We start from the raw sequence: 16,623 nt of genomic DNA on the forward strand, positions 1-16,623 counted from the left end.
AATAACACATAAAATGCATCATATTAGGGGGGAAATGCTTTGCAAACATGCATGTTAGGCATACCAAAATTTGGAGCAATTCACATTAAAATGATGAATTTCCATGATTTTTATTTTTAAAACAACAAGAACAACAACTCGTGAATTGTTGCAGAAAACTGAATTTAAGATTGGAACAATGAGAAACTAAGAAAACAAAAACTGACAGTTTGATCCATCCCCAATAGAGAGGGAGGGAGGGAGAGAGAGGCGGGGAGTAAATAAGTCAATGATTCCTTTGAACTGGGTAGCCACTGAGGACATGAGTACAGAAGTCTTCAAGCTGGCTGCATCGGGCAGAGATTGGTATTGTAACGTGGTGACAACACATGCACATTCCACCTTAGGATTCTTACAATATACAGTCTCATAACTTTACCACCAGTCATTTCTTTTCCCCTTCTACTCCACACACACACACACACACACACACCTGATACACACCTGATTTGCTTTGTTGACATTCTAGCCTGATGAAGAGTTTTGAAGAACACAAAAACTTGCACACTGATTTGGGACATGTAGGATGGAAACAGCAAATCAGGTTCCCCAAGAAGTAAATTCAGCTTGCTGCACCCGCATATAAGCCATGCTACCAGCCTTCCCAAAATAGTTGCTTCCAAATTGAATTGCACTTTGTGGCTGTGCTATGTTGGTCATGGGTTCTAAAACAGGATGGGCTGCTATGGACCTACAACCTTAGCTTCTGCGGGCACTATACCAGCCTGCAGTGGTCGTGGCTGGATAGGAGTCTTTCTTCTTCTCTTTGTGTTGTTCATCCTTCACAGATAAAAACATATCTGGGGGAGTGTCTATGTTTGTTCTTGATTTTTAAAACATAACACTGCCTTGTGGGCTCTTTGTCAAAAAGGCAGGGTTTTAAAACTGTGATATGTAAATAAACACCCAACTCAACAGGGAAGAGACATGCCTAAGGGCTCTTTAGGGGAAAACTCTCTTAAGAAGTTCTTGGGCTGGGGAGGGCTGGACCAGCGAGGGACCATCCAGCTCTACGGAACCAGCGGACCTCACTTTGCCAGCAGACAGCAGGTGTCTGGATTACAAACAGGCCAGCTATGAAGCAATGGGTTATGGTGACTACTTTCCAAGAACAACAGATTTTCTGCTGTCTTAAGAGCTTTAAGGTCTTAAGAGCCACAAGGAAGACAGATTTTAAAGGCACAGTTCTTCCCTCATGATATTGAAGGAATCGGTGGTGCTGGTGGAGCTTTGCATGCTAAACTTTTCTCCTCTTGGTTTTTTACTTTTTGATGCTTATGACTTCTTTTGTATTGTTTGTAGTTACAGAACTTTTTATATGTTGTAAGCCACCTTGAGCAGGGTTTTGACTATGGAAAGGTGGCATACAAATAAAACGATGGATTGAGGGATGCCATGAGTATGCAGATAGTATCCAACTCTGCTTCTCCTTTGCATCTAAATCAGGTGAGGCTCTGGGAGAATGGGACTGGTGCCTTTGAAGACAGCCATTGAAGGTGGTCTAGAAACTTCAGCTGGTTCAGAATAACACAGCCAAAGTTCTAATCAGGACTGTTTGGGCTCCCTTGGTTTCTGATTCATTTCCAAGCCCAATTTAAAGTGCTGGTTTTGAGCTGTAAAGCCCAGCATGGCTGTGGACCTCAGTAGGACCTAAACGAACACCTCTTCTTATAACATACCATCCAGTAATTTCTCTGATGAAAATAGAAATGTCTCATTGCATAATGATAATTTTACTATTTATACCCCACACATCTTACTAGGTTGCCCCAACCACTCTGGGCAGCTTCCAACATATATAAAAACATAATAGAACATTAAACATTAAAAAGAACTTCCGTATACAGGATTGCCTTCAGACAGCTCAGGGGTCGGATAACTCCATGCCCTCCAACATTTCTATAATGGAAATAGGGACATCCTAAGGAAAAGTGGGACATTCCAGGATCAAATCAGAAACCAGGACAGCTTCTCTAAATCAGGCACATCCCTGGAAAATAGGGACACTTGGAGGGTCTGCCATAGGCACCTACTTGGAAAAGATCAATGGAGGTTCTCTGAGTGCCCCAACAATTTATGGTGGCTATGATGCAGAGAGTCTTTTCCATCATGGCGCCTGGGTTGTAGAATACTCTTTCCAGAGAGAGCCCTAACTGGCACCTACATATTTTCCAAGCACCAGGCAAAGACATTTTTATTATCCCATGCCATTTAACATCTTAGCAATATATTTCAACATATTTAATAACTTTGGGGGTTTATTTTATTTTTAGTGGCTTTTTGCAGGGCCTGTAAGACAGAGTTGTTCTGCCTGGCCTTTGGAATGGAGTCAATTTGATTCCTTCCCCCTCTTTTTTCCTTTCTCCTCCTGTGATGAGGCTGCATTTTAATATTTCAATGTTTTAATATCGTATTTTAATCTTGTTTTTAAGTTGTATTTTTTCAACTTGTTTTTATTATTGCTTGTTAGCCGCCCTGAGCCCAGCCTTGGCTGGGGAGGGAGGGGTATAAATAATAATAATAATAATAATAATAATAATAATAATAAAGATTGATCTAAAGATAGATGTTACTAGTTTTGACATTGTTCTGTCTTCTTATATATTTTTTAAAAAAATCTTAGCCCTTTGAGATTGTTCTTAGCTCCTCCTATGCCCTTTGGCAATCTGAGTATGGTGATATAACATGTTTGTATTCTCTGTGCTGGGTCTGGGCTTTATTGTGACATTTGATTGCTCTACTTGCGTTCTGTCTTGATGTTTGTTTTAGATGCTTCTATTGTACTCTGCTTGGGGGACTTGGTTGGGAAGCAACTAATAGATGTAAACAATAAATAAACATGCTGTCTTGTTTGCTCACACTCCTAAATCCAGAGGCCGAAATGCAGAGTTGGCTTCAATGAAAATCCATGTAAACAGTAATTTGAGATGGAAACCAGAAGGATTTTTCAATGTTATTCCCGGCTGTACTTCACAAGTTTATGTTTTGATCTTGTTAAAATGCTTACTGCCACATTTAAATGCTAGTTCTACAATTTTCAAAGGCTCACAATAGGCTTTTAAATTAGTGTTCCATATCTGGATTAAAAAGAGCTCTATGAATGTTGAGAGGTATTTTTTTACATTATATCATTTAAACCTGGTAATATTAAAGCCGATTAACAGACATGCTATTTTAAAAAACAAAGGGTATAATCCAACCCAAATTAAGTAAATTTTAAACCCATCAATTAAGTAAATTTTAAACCCATCAATTTCAGAGAGAGAGTTGAGCACTTTCCTAAATCTCTGTCATTGAAATCAATGGGATTTAAAGGTACTTAGCTTGTATTTATTTCTCACATAAATAATCAACTTTGGTTAGATTGTGGCCCAAATCTACACATGATGAAATGGCAAGTGCTTGTCTGTCCAATTTTTTTGTACACTTTTGTAACACAATTCTAAGTAGCATGGTATCATTTTATAGGTTAAATATCCATATGTAAGAATGAAAATAATTTCGCTTCACGTGATTCTGAAGTCCATTTGACCAAGGATCCTTATAAATGGTGGATTTAATAATATAAACCTTGCCAGGGCCTTTTTCCCCCCAGCAAGAACTCAGCAAAACTCAGTTCTGGCTCTTCTCAGGTGGGCACCATTGCCATTATAAGAGAACCAGGAGGCATTCATGGGGAGTTCTGGCACCTCCTTTTCTAGAAAGGTAGTGCTGAACCTTGCTGATTTGGATCAAAGGCCCTACTATCCCAGCATGCTTCACTGCCATGATAGCAGGGACAGTGCTGGGAGCTTTTCCGCTGCCTCCTGCACCTGGCTTTTAGCACTATGCAGGCACCACTATGCTTGGGAACCAAACTCAGCCATAGTGGCTTCAACTTCTGGATCCTTGACTCATCCTGGGTTCTGAGAAAAGGCCAAAGGCCTTCTTCCAAGTCAGTCATTCTGGGCAGTGAGACCAGACAAGGTTTGTTACGGTAGCTAGAAAAGCTTTTTCAACTTAGTTTTCTTTTTTAAGAAAAGCCTTTTTGAAAAAAAAGAACTTTAAAAAGCCTTTCAAGCCACAGTGGGAAACCACAACAGTGGTGCAGCCATAGTCCTGGCCACTTCTCCCAGAATGCTTCACTCTGAGAAGGAGGACACCTTTAGCCCTTTCTCAGAACCCAGGTGAAACTGGAAGATGGAGGCAGGCAGCAAACCAAGCACCATGGATGGCAGCCAGGCATTTCTGCAGGGCTCTGGGAAGGTATTCTGAACAATAGGGGATAAGGTGTAAAGCACTTCGAGGGAAGGATAGAATCATCCAAAACCTTTTGTCTAATTTGGGGCAATTTCCAACTTTTCAGAAGCCCCTTGTGCTCCATCTCAGATTGTCCTTATCCTTCATAGAGACTTTCTGGGAAATGCGCTTAAGTGCATAGGAAAGCAGGGATCATGAAACTTTACTTCTATGATAACTTAGGTTGGGATCCAATCCATTGAATTTAGCCCATATAAAGTATGGAGAAATTTTGACACTATTCTACCAACTTACTCACTGGTCTAGAACACACTAAACCCCACTGAATTTGATAGGTTTTATTTTTGAGTAGACACGCATAAATTGCACCATAAATGACAGAAAAGAAACAGCCCAAGGTTTCCTAAAACGATATATACACATTTCACAAATATACCCCCCAAAAAATTTAAATAACATTCCAGGCAAGGATTTCAACCCTTTGTTTCATTTCTCTTGTGTACAGAAGGGGGAGCCAAATGCAAAAAAATGAAGGCCATGCATAGCCTTTGATTATATGCAGTGTTATTGTATCTGATTTTTTTATTTATAGAAGCTTTTAAAAAAAATAAAAGTATTCTACTTTCTAGGAAGTGTACTATGCTTAATCACTTGTAGTGGTAGGCTGAAGGATGCTTTTCATGGAGCAATTTTATAAATGACAACTGAAGGGACTATATTTCTAATTTTTGGCCAGCAGGCAGTAAATCAGGGTTGGTAACTAGGGTATTCTGAGACTTTCTGTTCAAAGCAGACAGCACAGAGCATCTGTCAAAGTCAAGTCATGGGGGCAGAGAGCTGTGATATGGCCTTTGGCATCAGGAATATACTACTGAAAGTTAGAACTTGTTGACTTCTCATATTTAAAAACTTTGCTGCAGAAAATGAATCCAGACAAGAGAGAAGTTTAGAAAGCAGGAGGATTAGATAATTTGAAGACTTAAAGATTGCTATTAATGATAGTATCACACTCCCTTTGGAAAACAGAAGGATAGAGCTCCCCAACTCTGCACTGTTCCTGGAGTCCCCGGCGATAGCAGTGTCCAAGATCCTTTTCACTAGCTGCTTTGCAAGTGGGATCTGCCCCATGCGCTACCAAGAGATCTTGCAATTTGCATCCATGCACTGCATGGATTTAGACTATGGCCTAAATCTGCAAAGAGGTGTCTGTGGAACTTCTCTTGAATACAGTTTGTAATCTTCAGGTGGTGCAGAATGCCAAGGCCTGCTTTACGGCATGCACAGACCATGAAGGACATAGCCCTGTTTGACAGTCTTCTAATCTGAAAATATAGCACAAAGGAAGTTGTGGGGATAAAAAACTAACCCCATTCTACCCATCCATATCCCCATCAACCTCCATGAGTTGAAGAAAGACTATCTGAAATGGTGAGTCACCTGCACTCATGGAGGCTGCCTGAGTGATGCAAAATCTTGGAAAAATCAAGGTTCCCCCTGCAGAAACCGCAAATGGTGCATTTCCAGATTAGAAGGATATTGCACTGGTTTCAAGGCACCTCTAATGGCTAACGATGAGATCCAGGTTGAATTCATCATGGGTTGAAGGCTGTTGAAGGGCAAAGAATATTCATCTAAAGCCTGTGGATAGATAGGCTATCTTGGCAGGAATTTATTTATTTTATTTGAGAAATCTTTAAAATATCCATTTAGAGGGGATTTAGTGACAATAGGAATTGGAAGCTGAATTATAATGTATCTTACTGTTTCTTTTTCAATTGTTATTTTCATGATGGCCAATTAGTTGACATTGCTTTTATTTCCTAAAACAGGCAACATACATTCTATTGTAATCAATCCCATTGATTATAATTTCTCAAGGTAGCATCCCCAAACAGTGGGCTTTAAAATTTCAGGAGTGGCCTGTGAAACACCAAAATTTGGTGTATCTCCCTCCCCCCATCTTGTCTTCCCTTCTTGTGGCCATGCTCCCTGAAGCACCCTCTCAGCTCAGCACCCAATGCGGGCGAACTGGTTGCACTCCCCTAAATCTGTCCTGCCCAAAGTCTCAAATAATATTTTACACTTTCATTTAAAAAAACAACCAGAGCTCTGCTTTTACTAGTTCGCAGAGCCTGTGTGAATCTTTTTATTACATCCGAGCTGAACTGGGGCCTTAGCTAATCCGTAAGCCTATAACAGTGACTAAGACTGCATATTAGCTGGCATATAATAGTTCATCTGAGGTCATTGTGAGAAGAAATGCCATCCTCCCGATTAGCTGCCTAATTCCCCTGAACAGCGGTTGAGAATATTTGTGCTTTGTGTTCTGGTCATCTGGTCTTCTTGTTAACTGCCTTGCTCCCTCAACTGATTGGAAACAGGCTACTTGGTTCAGCAGTCAGTACAAAGGAAGATGGCCTCATGCATCATCAAAAAGAAGGAAGGGATCATCCAAAAGGACCAAAGAGGATACAGATTTGTAAAATAATAAAATAAAATGAATGCACATACTTATGTACATGCATAGATGCAAAATTTGCATTGATATGTTGCTGTTCCAAATTCATTTGTATATTTTGCAGTGTACTTTTGTGCATTGAGTCGCCTCAAGACTTTTTAGCAGTAGGCATTTAACAGGTGGTGATGATCTCAACAGGGACGATACCTTTGGCTTCAAAGATTAATAGCCATTGCTAGACCGTGTAAACAACTGTAACCTTTATTAAGCCCGATGGCTCAGGAAACTGCTCTGCATAACAGCTGCGGCATAAGGTGCAGAGGACAGGCAGATTTCTCTACCAACTTAGAAATGTTGAAATAACTGGGCCCCATGCTGTCATGTGACAGCAGTGAAAGTGGTTCTAAATCTAATGGATCTCCTAATGGATTCCCAGCCAGCTCAGCCCCTGTCCCTTCCTACTCTTGGAACATCACCATTTCAGGACTTTTTGCTAGCTGCTCCTGATGAGAATCTCTGCAGCAGCCTCCCAGCTGTCTGCATGGGCAACAAGCAAAAGGAGTGGTCAGCACCAGAAGACCAGATCATCCAGGAGAGCTGGGCAGGGGGACGCCTCCACAGTTTCCAGTACAACACCGTTTCCACACACAGTTGAGTAGGTTGCATTGCTCTGCAAACCACATTTCATATTTCTGTGCACTATATTTGCTAGTTATGCACTTTTATTATTCTCTGTGCTGGAAATTTTTAAGCTGCAAATGGTCATTTTAGGATATTGTGTTTTTAATTATTGTTTTATCCAGCAAGCCACCTAGAGAACAATGCTACTGGGTGGCTTTCTAAGAGCTGAGTAAATAAAAATGAGTAGATAAACATCAATGTCAGCATCAGCTTATGGGTATTACTTGTCTGTTACAAGCTCTTCTTGCACTTTTTCCTGACGCCACCCTCGGGTGTCTTGCAATTCTTCTAGAGAAATTTCCTCATCCCTGGCAGGGTGTCAACTGCTGCTCTTTAGCCATAGTAGTTTGTGAAGGCCAGTAAACATGTTTAGACACCATTTAACAGATAAAAGCAGCTTTAGTTAACGGATATGTGTGTACATGCAGCTGAGGAGAGTCTGCCCAGATATGAGTGACAATGGCCTTTGGACTGCAGGCCACGTGACAACCCCATTTGCCTAATTAGTGAATTCTTTACATACTCTTTATTTTCCCAAGTCCACTGTTGGGCAATATCTTTATTAGGACTCATGAAAATGTCACAAAATAGTTTCCAGGCTTTTGAGCTTTCCAGAACTTTGGTTGTGAGCCTACAGAGTCTATGTGGGATGCTGGCTCCAGCAACCTTTCAGGAGAAGAGAGAAGATGTCACTCTTCTTCTGGGCATTTGAAGGGAAATTATTGTGATGCTTCTTGCTGTGTCTGCATTCTTACTTTATTTTTGAGGTCTTAGGAAAATAAAATAATAATAATAATAATAATAATAATAATAATAATAATAATACACAAATTGGATTGGAGAAATGAGAGCGGAAAGGGGTAAATTATGCTGGATCTTGAATTACTGAAGTTTGCCTTTAGGCACAGTGTGAAGATGGAGATTACAGACTGAATTCTGTCTTCATTGTGTGCCTGCAGGGACTTAACATAGGTAGACTAATTCAGACTAGACTCTCCATCTTCAGACTGAGTCAAAATGCAGACCTCAAAGCATCAAGAACCAGCCTTTAAAAACTAAAACCCATTGCTCTCCTTCTCCTGCTTTGTGCAACATCTCACCTGATAAAGCGTTCTGGAGAACCCCAAAATCTTGTTGACTAGTTTTGCAAAACATCTGGGAAGTCCCAAAAAAGCTGTTGACCACCTGAGGGGTTGGGGGTTTCCATTATGGACCAACACAGCTGCCTTTGCTCTTTATTTTCCTTCTCTCCCAGTTAATGGAAAATTAGAGCAGACTTGAGTTTCACAACTTAATTTGCATCTTGTGAGCAATTTCTTCAGAAGAAATGTTCACAGTGTGGGCCGAACTAAACCCACTTTCCTTATAGCCCGGGTTAATCTTATCAAAAGCAACTCAGAACAACCAGAATAATCTCTCTTCAGCCAGTAAAATCTTATCTGTGTGATGCAACCTCCAGCTTCAATTAGACTAGATACAATGGCTTGGATCAGAACTTCCCTTTCTATTGCAGTTCCCTGTGCACACACACACACACACACAGAGAAAATTTGATTCTTGAGGCATGGGTTGTGGTGTAGAGGGCTGCAGTCGGAAGAAGGAAGTTGTGGGGGGAAACTGGGGGAGGGCTGCTCATGCAACAGAATGTTTGGATCCAAGCAACTTTTGAACAGAAAAGTCCATCATCTTGTAAGCGAGGGTTTCCTTCCAGATGTTGCTAGCCGACAACTCCCAACATCTGTAATCTTTGGTCAGACTGCTGCTGGAGCTGATGGCAGTTGTAGTTCAAGAGGGCACCATGCTGGCTGCCCCTGCTGTAAGTCTTTTACTAATAAGAGAAACATCTGGTTTCTGCTTTCCTTGGGATTCCTCTCAGACCCATTTCCATGAATGTGTCTAACCTTTTTTTAAAAGGCCACTTGCACTAGCAAAAATTGCCACATCATGTGGCAATGAGTTCCACAAGTGTCACATACTATGAAGAGGTCCTTTATTTGTTCTGTCCAGAACTTAACCTGTCAAATATTTCATTGTGTGAGCCCAAGTTCGAGGGATATGAGGTATTTTTTTTGTTTGTGTTTGATGCTTTGTAGCACAAAGACCATCAGTATCAGTTGGCAGCACTATGTAGCTCTGAAAAATAGTGTTTGTGTTTAGATTAAGAACCAGAAAGCCCCCTATTACAGGTCAGATCTGAACTTTCCACTTACAGTACTTAGCATACTTTACCCTGGCATTTCTGTAATTTCCTGCTGAGCTCAGAAAAAGGAAGCAGGATTCTCAAAAATGATGTTTTGTTTTGTTATTCAATTAAGTTTTTCCATGGAATCCTGAAATGATGAATCCTAACATTATCTAAACATTATGATACAAAGTGCCAGGAAGCAGAAGGAAAGAGAAAGTCTTTCAGTTCATAAACAACAAACCTCATCAGCAAGTCAGGTGAAATGGCTGAATTTTTATATGCTGAAACCCAGTAGTGAAAAGGCTTTTTGTTAATTAGCTACATTGGAAACCAAATGTTGTTGAACGACTAGGAGAAAAATATTAGAATAATTAAGCTCAGGCTCAACGTGTTACTTCAGGTAAAAATAAATAAAAAGTGGTAGTGAATTCATTAGGTTGACAAATTCTTCAGGTCCAATATTATATCTATGTCTGAAAATACTGGGGAAATGGATCAATATAAATGTTATGACAGCACACCCACCCAAATAATAATCCATGGCATCATATTCCATCAAATGCCTGGGAGAAGATGACCATTTTAACCTGGTACCAAAAAGATATTGGTGTTTGTGCCAGGCAGTCTTCTGAGGAGAGCATTCCATATTTATACAGTGGAACCTCAGTTTTCGATTGTCTCAGAAGCCGAACGTTTCAGAACCCAAATGCTGAAAACCCGGAAGTAATTGCTTCTATTTTCGAACACGCCTCGGAAGTTCAAAGGGCTTCCAAAGTGCGTTTCTCAATTTTCTCAATTGATTTTGCTGACGGCCCATTGCGCCTTGGTTGTCGAATGGGAAGTTGAGCGGTCTTCCGGAATGGATTACGTTTGACAACCAAGGCTCCACTGTAATTATGTATCTACTTTCTACCATCACTGGAATCCAACGTACCAAACATTGTATCAAACTTTTAGATAGCAGTGTTCGACTGAAAGAAGCAGTTGAGTTTAGATTACCTACAGATAGCTTTTGAAGGGACTGAGAAGCATGCTCTATACTTCTGAGCTCTACTGGTTCCTGTCCTTTCAAATGAGGCAGCAATGCAATCAATTGACTATATAAAGCCCCCTCCCCCCATTTCTGACACTAAATGGAGGAAAATTTGTCTTTGGCTGCACGCACACCATAAACTTAAAGCACATTTCCACCCCAAAGGATCCTGGGAACTGCGAATTGCAGCTCCGTGAGAGATAAACTACAGTTCCCAGAATTCGGGCCTGTGTACCTTAAATGTCTATGTAATGATACTTGCCTTCAACTTTTAATATCGCTTGAGACTAGCCAGCTATTTGTATTTATTCTGTTTTATTTGTTTATGATCCGATCAAGATTTATACAGTGGTACCTCGGGTTATATACACTTCAGGTTACATACACTTCAGGTTACAGACTCTGCTAACCCAGAAATATTACCTCGGGTTAAGAACTTTGCTTCAGGATGAGAACAGAAATCGTGCTCTGGCGGTGTGGCAGCAGCGGGAGGTCCCATTCACTAAAGTGGTGATTCAGGTTAAGAACAGTTTCAGGTTAAGAACGGACCTCCGGAACGAATTAAGTACTTAACCTGAGGTACCACTGTATTGGAAACATAACACAGTGGATATGGATTTGGATTATATACTGCAGCTGGATAACACAGCATGCATGTAAGGCTTGAGAAACAAGTGGAAATGTGACTGCTTTTCACTTATACACCGACGCCTGTCTGTTATAAAGATTGTGCTATGGTATCAAAAGGTTGCTAGCTCAGGATGAGCACCATCCGGGTGAGGGCCTTTGATGAACCTCCTGAAACCCAGCAGTGGAGCAAGAATCCTCAGCTGTCAAAATATAGAAATACAACGGAACAATAGTCTTACTGAACTATCCAAACAAGATGAGCTGCTGGAATATTTGTTATGCCTTCCAAGGAGTTGCCCAGCACTGAAGGGTAGGAACACAGTAGGAAGGAAGGACAAAAGACACTTCTAATTGGCCACAGCACATAGGACAGTCACGAATCTTCCAGCATTTAACACTTTCCATAGCAGTGTCATCTGTAGGTTGGCCATGTGAAGCCGTATCACAACAAGACGGTTCTGAAGTGTTTTTTTCTAAGGAGGGAATTATTCTACAAGTGTTTATAAGGGACTGGTTCCAGTCCAAAAGCAGTTCTGCTCCAGGACAAAGAGAATTCTTGTTTTGTTTTGTTTCCAAACTGTCCTCAGAAATATGAATGTCCTCCTTTGTGTTTTGTCCCAAGAATTCTTGGTGAAAACGACACTGCCCTTTCCTTGGACCCCTCACACAGAAAAACACTTCAGATTTCACCTCCTCACATTTTGATGTTGATTATTCACCGCCTTTGAATATTTGCCAAGAAGTCATGCAGTGTTTAACATCTACATCTCAAATGGTGAGCACGATTTGATTTCAACTGGACGTACAATGATTTTTAATCCTTGACGGTTGATGTGCAAAGGTATTTTGATGTCCAAAAGCACTCAGTTTTCAAGTACTAAGATAAAGCTGCACATTCAGTGCTCAGATTCCAAATTTTACATTATAAATTTGAATAGTGAAATAGGAAATGTTGCCAAAATATTTGCAAACATTTCTTTCAGCTTAAGCTGCAAGCCACTGTCCACCATGGCAAGAGTACAAGGTGTTTTTTCCTGCTGTAACTGACAATGAGAAGACCTATTCTTCCCATGCAAGACTATGGGACTGAAAGTGATATGTACATCACCTCAGTCATATTGACAGGCCAGTGGTAGCAGGCCCCAAACTGTGTTCTGGTTAATGTGAATGAGAAGGAAAGCAAATGAGAGTGTGATAACCAAATAAACAAATGTTTGTACTCAAGACTGTCAGCGACCCCCTTCTCAGAAGATTTTATCTGGAAAATGGACAATGAGTGAGGATTAAAGGTGATTAGGTCATGTGGGCCACTCTGCAAGTGAAGGAGCCTGACCAACTAGCTAAATTCGCACATTTTTATAGGCAGACTTTAATTAAAAACTGAGCAAGAAGACTGAACATTTAAAATGAACAAAGGTGTGGTTTGTTTGCCTGCTTGTTTGGATTTTTTTGCATTTATACCCTACCTTTCCTCTAAGGAGCCCAAGATGGTGTACATAGCTTTCTTCCTCCCCACCTTATCCTCACAACAACCTTATGAGGTTGGTTAAGCTGAGAGGCAGTGACTGGGCCAAGGTCAACCACTGAGCTTCAGGTCCTTGTCTGACACTAACCACTACACGATCCTATAAATGTCTATGTAGAAGTCATACACTCCAACACCTGGAAGCAAAAAACTGGGGCACCATCTTCCGGGATGCCATCTTCCTGTTTTTCCTTGCAAGAGAACAGTTGCCATTTTGGGTGCCATGATCTCATGTGATTTTGCACCGCAGTCCCCCCCCCCCCCAAAAAAGCATGCACATTTGGGGACACCTTGTGAAATCACAGCCTCCAAATAGTGCTCTTTTAAGAGGAAAATCAGGGTGCAAAATTGTGCAAGATCACCCCATCCAAAATGGTCACCATTCTCTCATGAGAAAAAACAGGATGCCCCATTTTTTCTAGGAAACTTGTGGGGTATGAGAAGTCTAGGGTCGCATTTTGCTGGCTGAAAGAATGGCTGCTTCTTGAGAACACAGACATTTTGGATTTAGAAGGCTTTAATAACGTTTTTGGGTGGCATGCATATCTGTGGTATGACAAGGTTAAAGCACACAAAGCATTTAAAAACCATATTGTCAGGAAAGCATTGTTTAATGTCTGGATAAGATATAAAGATTTACTTGAAAACAAAACCCCAAGGTGGTTATCACTGATGGAAGCGAAGGCTCAGAAAATGCTCAATATGGAGGCCAAATGGCCGAAATATTGGGAGATTTTGGAACAAGAAGGAGACAAATTGAAATTGCAGAGTTTTGAGAAACTAAAAGATAAAGTGCGAGACTGGCTTTATTACTATCAAATAAGGGAGGCTTACAATCTGGACAAAAAAATTGGCTTCCAGGTGGAAAAATCAAAATTGGAAACAGAACTGTTAGACCCCAAAACTAAGATACTATCAAGAATGTATAACTTGCTGTTGAAATGGAATACTCTGGATGAAACGGTTAAATCTGCTATGATTAAATGGGCACAAGATGTTGGACATAACATTATGTTTGCTGACTGGGAACAGTTGTGGACCACAGGTATGAAATTCACGGCATGTAATGCCTTAAGAGAGAATATTATGAAAATGATATACAGGTGGTACATGACACCAGTCAAGCTTGCAAAAATCTACCATTTGCCCAATAATAAATGTTGGAAATGTAAAGATAATGAAGGCACATTCTTTCACCTTTGGTGGATGTGCCCAAGGATTAAGGCTTTCTGGGAGATGATATATAATGAAATGAAAAAGGTATTTAAATATACCTTCTTGAAGAAACCAGAGGCCTTTCTCCTGGGCATGGTCGGCCAATTGGTGTTAAAGAAGAATAGAACTTTTTTTATGTACGCTACAACAGCAGCAAGAATACTCATTGCAAAGTATTGGAAGACACAAGATCTACCCACCCTGGAAGAATGGCAGATGAAAGTGATAGACTATATGGAATTGGCGGAAATGACTGGCAGAATCCGAGACCAGGGAGAAGAGTCGGTGGAAGAAGATTGGAAGAAATTTAAAGATTATCTACAGAAACATTGTAAAATTAATGAATGCTAAAATGATGTTGGAATGAAATGAAGCGGTTTTAGCAACAATGTTAAAAAGGAGTATGTAAAAATGGATTGTTAATAGATGAAAATATAAAGTTATAATATGTTAAGATAAAGAATTAAAATAAAAACAAAGAGGGAAAGGATTTGCTGAATTAACCATTCGAACCGGAATACAAAAAAGGGAGGTGTGAGGAGGTCAGGGAAACAAGTAAATGAAAGGCAAGACATGGAAAGATGGATTTATTTTTAATTGTTTTTATTTCCTCTGTATTTTGTATCTTTTGTTTTCTTTTTTCTATTTTTTTATTACTTTTGTAATTTCTTTTGAAATTTTAATAAATATCATTTTTTTAAAAAAAAGAGAAGTCTAGGGTCGCCATATTTCAAAAACTATAAACCAGGACACCTCAAAAGTTGTTGAGCTTCTTTTATGAAGACCCCAAAAAATTGTTGAGCTTTTTTTTTTTAAAACGCATTTTTTCGATTAACTTGCAAACATCCAGGACAAAGTGCCACATTGCGGAAATTCATTTCTGCCTTTGAAATTCCAGTAATGTCTAGACGTATGGCAGCGTTATGAGAAGTTGGCCCACTGAGTTAAACGAAGCTTACTTTCAGAAAAGTGTGTATATGATTGCCAACTCAAAACTTAAACAGGACTTGGACTGAAGGGGAAATCTACATTTTTATTTTTAACTCACACAAAGGCTATACCATGGCTAGACTTATATAACCTATATACAAAATTTTACCCCTTTCAAAATTAGCTTTAGTCTAGGTTTCTACTGCAGTCAGGCAGAATCTCTGCTGTAGCGGGATTAGCTTGTGGCCCTCCAGATGCTGCTGAACTTCAACTCCCATCAGTCCCAGCCAGCATGGCCAGTGGTCAGCAATGATGGGAGTTGGAGTCTAGCAGCATCAGGAAGTCTCAGGGCCAGCTCTGCCATTAGGCAGCATGAGTCAGGTGCCTCAGCGAGGGGCAGGTCTGCAAGGGTAAGGTGCTGGCAGACAGGGCCGTGTGTGCTACCTGACCTGACCTGTGTCTCCCAAATTAGCCTGCAGTTCTGTTTCCAGTGTTGAAGTAAGATTTCACAGCCTGGCTAGTCAGCTTTTTTATATGAAATAGGAGAGGACACTCTCTTTTATTCTGAGGTGTTCTGAGGGCAGGGCGGAACCAGCCCAAGACCTACTGGATCCCAATCTACTGGATCAATGTCACTTCCATCAGACAATGAAATCAGGCCCAAAGCATGGATTCCTGAAGGATAACGCTATCAATGGCTACCAGCCATGATTGCTGAATGTAACATCTGAATGCTGCTTGTGGGCTTCCCAAAGGCACCTTGTTTGGGTCACTGTGAGAGACAGGATACAGTAGTTAATAGTACTGATCCCTGACCCAGCAGGGTTCTTCTTCTTCTTCATTGCTGTTTTGTTCAATTTGTTTTTGTCCACCCATACCAATTTCCAGAGTCGAAAGGAAGATGAAAAGGCCATATTTAAACAAGACCAATCTGCTGCTCTGCACTTAAAAAACAACAACCAGGCAAATGGGTTGTGTTAACTGCTGTGGTGAATTTCTTCTTTGGGCTTGCCTCCCCTTTCTCAGTGTTTCCACATGGTGCTTTTTTAGCATGGCTGTGGAATTGCGTGAGGAACCCCTTGCCTCGTTCAGAGAGCAGCCGGCTGCCCTGTGCCAAGATGCCTATTTCCAACACTTTGCTGGTATTCCCTTTTTTTTTCCCCTCGCTCCGTTGGCAGAAGTTTTGTTTGTGCCACCCTGGAGTACTCTCTATGTACTGTATGCGAAGTTCACCGGACAATCCAGCAGAAAGGAGGCGAGAAGGAGACACAAAACTACAAGTTCTGACAGAATATGGGAGTTGGCACAGGGGGTGGAAAGAAGCCCATCTCTTTCTCCACACTTTGACTCTTTAAGAGCTGTGTGGGGAGTGCGCACCTCCGTCTGATTGACCTGAAACGGTGCCAGTGCAGTTTAGGGAGGCACTGCTTCTGCTACTAACACCCAGGCAGCTATCGGAAATTCCTGTAGGCCAGCTGCTGAAGGAATCCACTTCAACTCATCGCCACTGGTCTGCAGCAAATTCATGATCTAGACAAACCACGCACCTTGGGAGAGTTGTATTTCATACCGTAAATTAAACTGTGTCACTTCCCTACAGCAAGACGGCTCTGGATACCGTCCCAGTTCGGTCTCTTTCATGTATCCCACCCCCCTTTCTTTGCAAGTTTGTGCTTACTCAGCCACTT

The sequence above is a fragment of the Podarcis raffonei genome, chromosome 3 (genome assembly GCF_027172205.1).
Source record: "Podarcis raffonei isolate rPodRaf1 chromosome 3, rPodRaf1.pri, whole genome shotgun sequence".
In the NCBI taxonomy this organism is placed as follows: Eukaryota; Metazoa; Chordata; class Lepidosauria; order Squamata; family Lacertidae; genus Podarcis; species Podarcis raffonei.